Raw genomic sequence first — 9,657 nt, 5'->3', positions numbered from 1 at the left:
GGGGGGGGGGGGGGGGAGGAGGAGGAGGAAGGAGGAGGATGGAGGAGGAGGAGGATGGAGGAGGAAGGAGGAGGAGGAGGAGGAGGAGGAGGAGGAGGCTGATCGAGGCTCACTCTGTACCCCCCGGCTCCATGCAGGAGAGCCCGAGCTGGGGTAGCCTTGGCTGGCTGGAGGTCAGAGAACGAGCAGCCCGTCCTCCCGGCAGTGGCCTGGACGGGCTGGCATGGTCCGCGGGGCCGGGGCGCCGGCTCAAGATGCTGTCTGCCTTGCTCCCGCCGCCGCCGCTGCCGCTCGCTGTGCCCTGGCTCGGGCGCCGGCTGCTGCAGCCCCTTCTCCCTCGCACCACACCGACATCTTGCCTGTCAATCAAAGGGCGGGCGGGCGAGAGATACAGCGGGAGGGAGGGAGGGAGGGAGAGAGGGAGGGAAGGAGAGATGGATGGAGAGCGGGGGCGCGCGCGCGTGCCTAGAGCCGGCCCCTGCAGGGGCGCGCGAGTGTGCATGCATGCGCCTGCAGGGCCAGCGTGTGCTCCAAGCCAGGAGTGGGGGGTGGGGTCAGGGGAGAGGGGAGCGCGCTGGGGGGTGAGGCGGGGGTCCTGCAGAAATTACTACAGTGCCTATGCGTGCGTGTCTGTGCGCAAGCCTCGCAGGGAGGGGGGGGATGGTGGGAGGGGGCGGGCCGAGCGTCAGTACTGAGCCCTTGAAAAGGGGGTGGGAGAAAAAAAAAGAGCCACTATTTGCAGGAGTCTCGCGAGACGAAGCGGGGCTGTTCAGCAGGTGCATGCTGCTGGCCGAGAGCAGGTGTGTCTGCCTGCCTAACTTGGAGGCTTTGGGTGCATGACCTAGGGATGTGCAGGGGCAAAGAGCCAGCCTGGCTGTTCACCGTCATTGTCATCAAAATCATCTTCTTCTTCTTCATCAACATCATCATCATCTTTAACTTCATCATCTTCATCGTTGCTGTCATTATTATTATTATTTCTTTGCGAAACGGTTGCATTTCACTTAGGGAAGCATTGTAAAAAAAGCAGCTTGTTGCAGAATGTACGGATGTGCTCCTTACACGCTGCCAGATTTCTCTTTAATAGGCTGCTGAGAAGTTGGAGTGTTCCATTTTCCTCTTCTTTTTTTTTTTTTTGGTTTGGTTTTATTTTTGTCTTTCCACTGGTTGGAGGACTGAATCATATATTATTAATAATATCTGGCATTCAGTTAGCTCTTCAGTCTGTAGACACACATACATTCTTCATAGGCTTCTTTCAAAAGAGAGAGGAAGGTGGCCAGCCTCCTATAACTAAAGGAGCATTGGGCTTACAGTCAGAGAAATTTGGGTTCACTTGCAAGCTTTACCACTTGCAACCTTAAGTAAGTCACTTAACCATACTGGATCTCAATTTCCACATTTGTAAAATTAGAAGATTGTATTAAATGATGTCTGAGAGTCCTTCTAGCTGCAAATCTATGATCCTAAGTGGTGTTTTGCTTTATACCTTGTCCCTCCAGACTTAAGTTCCTTGAGGGAAAGGACCTTGTCATATCTGAATTTAAAAGTCTGCACATAATAACTTAAATGTGTGTTGAATTAACAAAATTCACTAATGAGCTATCCACATATTTCATCAAGTTTCCTTTGCAAATTTTCAAGAATGCTATATATTAGCTGCAGATCCTCCTCCAGAACCCTAAAACAGAAGGAATGATTTTGATTTCCTTCTGGTACAGTTTTTTCACAGATTCTTCAGTAGGAAGAATAGGGCCTGGAAAGTGATTTTATTGACACAGGGAACTTCCAATGATGAAACTCCCTCTATCTGTGTAGGTTGGCACCTTCTCTGTAGCTTATGTCTTAGAGAGTTTTCTAGGGGCATTGAGATGCTAAGGGACTCCCAGCCCTACCAGGACCAGAAGTGAAAGTCTTGACATAGGCCAGCTCTCTATTCAATGTACCATTCATAATGACAGCTCACAATTATTTTTAAATAGTATTTTATTTTTCCAATTACATGGGAAGACAATTTTTAATATTCATTCTTTTTAATTTTTGAGTTCCAAATTTTCTCCCTCCCTCTCTCCCCTTTCTAAAGGGTAAGCAATTTGATAGAGGTTATATATGTGCAATCATGTAAAACACATTTCTATATTAGTCATGTTGCGAAAGAAGAAACAGATCAAAAGAAAAAATAAAATAAAGTAAAAAATGGTATGCTTCTATCTGTATTCAAACTCCCCAGTTCTTCCTCTGGATGTGGATAGCATTTTCCATCATGAGTCTTTTGAAATTGTCTTGGATCATTGTATTGCTGAGAAGAGCAAAGTTATTCATATTTGATCATTGTATAATGCTGCTGCTACTATGTACAATGTTCCCCTGGTTCTGCTCTCTTCGCTCGGCATCAGTCCATATAAATCTTTCCAGGTTTTTCAGAATTCCACCTGGTGTAGCAGCAAGCACCCCAGGGTCCCCAGGGTGGCTGCCACCACAGGTTCTTAGATCTGCTTTGTTAAAGGAAAGCAACTCAAAATGGGTTAACAAGCTTACTTTAATCAGTCAAATATGTATCGTTTACCTTGTTCAGGGGGAAAAGGTCAGAACCTCAAACTTCAGAATATACAGACAGAATTATCAAGACAGAGAAACAAATCAAGTAGACAGTTTTCCAAACTGTGCAACCATTACATCCATACCAAACAACATCTGGGTTTCAAAGCCAGGGGGCTCTGGACAACGGCTTCCCATAATCCAGATGAAATCACAGAACACTTCTCAAAGTGAGCCCCAAAACAAAGCTACACATCAAGGCTTATATACCCTTCTCCTGGCTCAGAGAATGTAACAACCTTCTAATCAAGAAGTATCTACTGAAAAACAAGCCTCCCACCCCAGGCTCCAGGTGCACTTTAGCCTAGGGGCAGGGAAGATCTTTAAATTTACATTCCCATTACACCCGGTCATCATTTCTTATAGCACAATAGTATTCCAGCATATTCACATATCGCAATTTGTTTAGCCCTTTCCCAATTGATGGGCATCCCCTCAGTTTCCAATCCTTTGCCACCACAAAAAGTACAACTCACATCTCTAGAGCATTTTCTTCACTACCACCCTCTAATTTAGGAATTATGTGTGTCATGCCCATTTGTCACATGACACAACACACAGGATTCCAATCGAAGACTACTAGTAAAACCCTTCTCTATTTGTATCTTCCATGTCATACAGGATTACAGAATCAGAATGGAAGGTAATCTCAGAGGCCAAATCCTCTCATTTTAAGTCAACTAGCATTTATTAAGTACCTACTATGTATCAGGTATTCTTCAAATACAAATAAATGTAAAAAACGGTCTGCTCTCAGGAGTTCACTGGGTAATGGGGGAGATATCTAAACAACTATGTCCAAAAAAAATTAACTAGATAAATTGGGGGTAGTCTCAGAGAGAAGACACTAAGATTAAGGAGAAATGGGAAAGGCTTCTCATAGATAGTAGAACTTTAGCTGAGATTTGAGACTTGAAGAAGGAGTTAGGAGCTTATAAGAGCTAGCTGGTTGCTATGAGAAGGGAAAGAGTATAGGGGACAGCCAATGAAAATGCCCAGATTCAGGGGAATAAGTATGGTTTTAGAGTCATTTTTTACATGTATTGGAAGTGATTGGAGCCAGAACCCATGCCAAGTTTGTGTTTCTACTCCGCCATCTTGGCTCCCATTAAGAGTTGTTTTAAAAGGAAAAACAAGGAAACCAGTGGGTCACAGAGTACACTGAGGAGAGTAAGATGTAAGAAGACAGGGAAAGTCCTAAGGGAGCAGGTGATGAAAGATTTTAAAGGCCAGAGGTTTGATATTTGATCCTGAAGGGAGCAGGAGGCCAGTAGGGCTCAATGTTATCAGACTCACTTTAGGAACATCACCTTGACCTCAGAGAGGAGGACAGACTAGAGAGGCAGGGAGACCCACCAGAAGCTATTGCAATAGTCCAGGCATTCAATGATTTGAAAGGGAACTGAGCCCCACAGAGGTGAAGTGACCTCTCTTAAATCACCCAGATAGTGTCAGGGCTGGAAATTCAACCCAGGACCTTGGACTGCTGATCATGAATTCTTTCCACTGCACTGAATAGAGGGGGCCCCTTTAAAGAGCTAACATAGATAAGAGCAAGATGATCATTTGCCTACTCTTATTTCTGCCTTTCAGCCTCATTTCTTAAGTCAACACACAAAACAAACCCTGGAATTCCATCATGATGTCCTCACAATTTCTCCTTTAGCCTCTTTCCTCCTACAGGGACGTAAGCAAAGCCACCAGCCTGTTGCTTCCCCAAATTCCAAGCCTGTCAACAAACCTCTGCTAGCTCTCTGGGTATGCAAATGTCCTTGGGCACCAGCACCTGAGTTTCTGATTTACTCAAGCCTTATGCCAAGGGACAATTTGGCCCAGCAATTTATTGTAGCTTTGCAAATTAAACACCCCAAAAATCCTGGATTTGTACATGGGAGTCTAAAGCAGCCTATTCCAGGACGCACAGGTTCTGATGTGCCATCTAAGAATTTAAAGGTCTAAATTGATAGCATCATTGCACATATGTTGTAAGGTGATGATATTTATTCAACTCAATAAGCACCCTACTATGGCCAAAGCACTGGGGATACAACAAAAGTTAACAGTCACTTCTCTCAAGGAGCTTAAGTTAGATGGAGGTCTTGGAGGGCAAGGACTGTCTTTTGCCTTTTTTGCATCCTCAGCACTTAGCATAGTTTCTGACACACAGTTCCTGAAAGGCATTTAATAAATGTTTATCACCTGACTGACATTTTCAGGAGGGGCATGGAATATACACAGACAAGTAAATGCAAAGTATATATATATATACTTTTAATAGGCAAAGAACAAACAACTGGAAGGTTTAAGAAAGGCTTGATGTAGAACATGGCACCTGAGCTGTGTTTTAAAGGAAGCTGGGGATAACAATCATATGGTATTTAACAGGTCTTGTAACATTCTGGACTGAACCAGACTGAGGATTTCCATCTGTTATCCACTGAAAAAAGATCTGGGTGTTTCCCTGAACTTAAGTTTTAGTTCCTAGACTCATGTTGTAGGGCCTTTCTTCATCTGGAAAAGGAAGTGATAGAACTATGTGGCCTCTGAGGTCCCTCCCAACTCTAAACCTATAACACTAAGAATGACCAAATACTATATAGGGTGTCCCAAAAAATCTTAGTGCAGTGGTAATCTCTTAAAGACTTTGAGACATCCTATATAATAAAGTCGTCATTGTAGAAGACTTCCTTCTGCCATGCCTCTGTAATAAACAATGTAAAACAGAATTACCATTTGTCTCACCCTACCTTAAAGAAATGTCAGTATCTTTGTTTTAAGTATTATAGCAGATAGGGGCAAGATCTAGGATTTCAGTGGGTTTTCTCTGACCCTAGAGAAGGCTGTATATACCTCTGAGGTGAGGTTTTGCTTTGGGGCTCACTTTGGGAACAGTTGTGTGATTTGACCAGATGAGACTCTGGGCAGTCATTGAGCCCCTCAGCTTTGAAAACCCAGATTTTGGTGCTTCTCTCTGATGACTAATTATATGTATGTAATGGTCAGACAGTTAGAAGCCCTGTCTATTGGTTTGCTGAATTGTGTTATTTTCTCTGTTTTTTTTTTGTCTGTTTGTAACTTGTTTGCATTCTCTGAAGTTCAGGGTCCTGACTTTTTCCCCTGAACTAGGTAAATGATATATGTTTGATTAAACTAAGATTGTTAACCCCTTTCCTTTAGAAAAGCAGATCAAAGAACCTCTGCTAGCAGCCATCCTGGGTGTGCTAGGGTGCTTGCTGCTACACCAAAGTCCCACAAATGACTTTTTCAACTGACCCCATGATTTCTTTTAAACTAGGTGCAAAGGACTCTCCTATTCCTTACCTTCCAAGACTCCAGCTGCTATCAAATGAGATGATGTATGTAAAGTACTTTGAAAAACCCCAAGATTCCATAAAACATTCATCATCATCATCATTATCAACATCATCACCATTTAGGAGAATTGGAAGTAGACCTGTGATCTCACTGGTATACAGAATTTGTATATCTACCAGGGCAGACTGACAGCTTCTCTGTAATTTATAACCTTAGAGAGACTACTCAAGTGTGTTTAGCCTGGTTAAAAAGGTTAAGTGACCTGGAATCAGGAGGACCTGAGTTCAAATCTGGCCTCAGACATTTAACACGTACTAGCTGTGTGACCTTGGGCAAGTCACTTAACCCCAGCTGCCCTGCCTTCCCCCCTCCAAAAAGCAAAAAAAAAAAAAAAAAGGTTAAGTGAATTGTCTACAACCAAACAACCCAGCATGAAGCCATGGATCCTGACTTTGGGGTTCAGCTCTTTGTCCACTATACCTTGCTTTTTCTCCTCTTTATAGCTGTTATCACCACCATTATCTATGTATATTAGTTATAAATGCAAATAATAATCTAATTTAAATAATGCACATTTGCATTTTATATAAATAACATATTTATATATTTTATATTCTATAATATATAAATAACATATTATATATTATAATATTTTATATGTTTTAATGTAATCATATTTTATATAAATATCTTTATAATTAATGTGTTTATATTACAAATATTGTTTCCTCTACCATTATATTATAAATAATTATGATATAGCTAGAGAACATTATTATATAATGATATTTCTAATTGTTTATAATAAATATATTAAAAGTTCTGTTGTGGGGAGGCTAGGTGGCGCAGTGAATAGAGCACCAGCCCTGGAGTCAGGAGGACCTGAGTTCAAATCTAGCCTCAGACACTTAACACTTATTAGTATGTGACCTTGGGCAAGTCACTTAACCTCAATTTCCCTGCCCTCCCCCCTCCAAAACGGAAAAAAAAAGTTCTGTTGTTTTTCCAGTGTGAGGACACCTTCAACTGCTGCCGATTGCAACTTTTCTATTATTTGACATTTGAGGGGAGCCTCTATTACTGGAAGATTTCTTCTTCCTTTTCTTTCTCTTCCTTCTCCTCCTCCTTTTCCATGTCCCAGGATCACAGGCATAGTCCTACTTAAAGCCTCTTCAGTTTGGTTGGGTGAGGCAGAGCTTGAGATCCCTTGGCCACCGCCTTCAGGAATTCAGGCCATGAGAAGGACGCTGACATCACATGATGTTGTGACTCCATTATTACTCAAAAAATGTTCTTTGAAGAATTTCAAAATCTGAGGACTTGGAGGAACCTCCAAGGCCGTCAAGTCCAACCTAGATCTGAGCAAGAATTCCTCCTAGCTCACGTCCCTAGACTGCTTGAGAATCTCTACGGGGCTCTCCTGATGATGAATCCATAAGGTAGGTTGTGCTCACCTCACTTCACAGATGAATGTAAAGAAATTGTGACTCACTATGAAAGAGAGCTGAGAATAGAACTCAGGTGTCTTGACCCTTCCAATAATGCCTCTGCCAGTTCCTGGACAAGTGGTCATCTAACCTCTAAGCAGACATCCAGGGAGGGGGAAACTATTCTCTTCTCTTTGGATAGCTCTGTAAGGAAAGTAAGCCTTACATACAGCCTAACTTTGCCACTTTTACCCACTGCCCCTAATTCTGCCTACAACTCACTTCATACCATCTGGCCTCAAATTCAAGTACTTGGATACCTGCTACTTAAGTCTCAGTCACCCAGACTGTTAAGGATCACTTTCATCCTAATTCAGACTTCTTTCTCTCTTCTGAGTTCAATCTGGAACCTTAAAACCAGGAGAATCATGACTGAAAAAAATGAGAATCATTTTTTCCATTTGATGAAAAATAGTTTGGGGTTGGAGAGTAGGTCAAAGGTATAAGGCCTACCAAGAATGGAATGTAAAAATGCCCCAGGAATGGAGCAGTTAAGTGGTATGATGGATGGAAGACTGGACCTGAAGTCAAGAAGACCAGAGTTTGAATGCTGGCTCAAATACTTCCTAGCTGTATGACCCTGGGCAAGTCACTTAACCTCTGTTTCTCATTTTCCTCAACTGCAAAATGGGTATAAAAACTGCACCTATCTCTCAGGGTAGTTGTGAGAATCAAATGAGATATTTGTAAAGGGTTTAGCACAGTGCCTGGTACATAGTAGGTATTATAGAAATGCTTGTTCCCTTCCCCCCATAAAAATACATTTATTAAGCCCTTATTATGTGCCAAGCACTGTAATAAACACAGTAGATACAAATACCAATAAGACAGCCCATTCCCAAAAGGAGCTTGCATGTTAATGGAAGAGAGGGAATTTATGAACCAATTCACTATATGTCAAGCACTGTGCTAAATTTCAAGGATCAAACTACATGCAAGCAAACTAGGCTCTGCCTTCTGGAAGCTTACAATCCCCAAAAGAAGATGACTTATGGGAGTGGTGGACAAGGAGGCATGTTTTGGTGGTATTGTTTTGGTTACCATTCTCAGAGCTAGAAAAGGATAAGAAAAAGGAAGTAGAGGGAGGGTGTCTACATGTGGTGCAATGATATACAGATGGCCAGGGAGTAGAATGGTAGGTCTAGGCTTAGATCACCTAAGGTGTGGACTACAATGCTGACCAGTCCAAGGACTCAGGAAGAGAACTTGGAATCCCAGGCTGGAGGTGAAGGCTAGAACACAGGTTCATGGCAGCATGAAGATGGGAAAGGAATGGTAGAACAGGGATGTAGGAGAAGAGTCAGCCTGCCCCTCCTCCTAATGGGCACGGCAGGAAAATGGACCTCTCAAAGACCCGTGGTGACCACTGCTTTGGGAGCACTGTGGGATGACTTTCACAGGTACTTTGTGTGTATGTGGGGGGGTGGGATTGGGGTAGGTAATAATAACAGCACTGCGCTAAGCACTTTACAAATATTATCTCATTTGATATACACAACCACCCTGAGAGATAGGTGCTATGAACATTCCTAGTTTACAGTTGAGGAAACTGAGGCAGGCAGCAATTAAGTGACTTGCCCAAAGTCACAGAGCTAGTAAGTGTCTGAGGTCACATTTGAACTCATTTCGTCCTGACTCCAGATCCACTGCTCTATCCTCTTTGCTACCTAATCGCCTTTAGGTTACGTGTTGTGTAAGGGGAGGCTGGGGATGAGAGATGTGAATCACATACCAGAAGGGTACCAGTGAGTACCAGAAGAGGGAAAGCAGCAAGGCGTATGGGGATGGTTCATGCTGGACAGGGAAAGGAAACATTCCCCGTGGAGAGAGAAGGCTGCAGCCCACCACCAATGCCATCCCCATCCCTGCCCCTCCCCCCGTAGTACAATGGTGCATAGTAGGTGCTTTAATGATAGTGGAAATCTGGAGTCAGAAGACACCTGCACGTGACTCTTCCCTCTGACACTAATCATGATGCCGTGCATAAATCATTTCCCCTCTCAGCCTCAGTTTCTTCCTCTGTCAAATGGGAATGGCTGGCCTAGCAGTATTGCTGACCTCACAGAATTGTTGTAAGATTCAAACAAGACGGCATATGTAAAGCATTTTGTCAGCCTTGAAACACTATAAAGACATCAGCTCTTCGAATCTCCAGAGATGCCAGGGCTGCTCTCCTGTCCTAACACCCACCCAGCCTCGTGAGTGAACATGGGATTCTCAGATCACATTTGGTGGGGGAGTCAATTGCTTTGTTATC

This window comes from Petaurus breviceps, unplaced genomic scaffold (assembly GCF_028583685.1).
Source record: "Petaurus breviceps papuanus isolate PSGF00001 unplaced genomic scaffold, PetGlider_PUasm1.0 99, whole genome shotgun sequence".
NCBI lineage: Eukaryota > Metazoa > Chordata > Mammalia > Diprotodontia > Petauridae > Petaurus > Petaurus breviceps.
The sequence above is the reverse complement of the archived record's forward strand: the minus strand, read 5'-3'. Positions refer to the sequence as shown.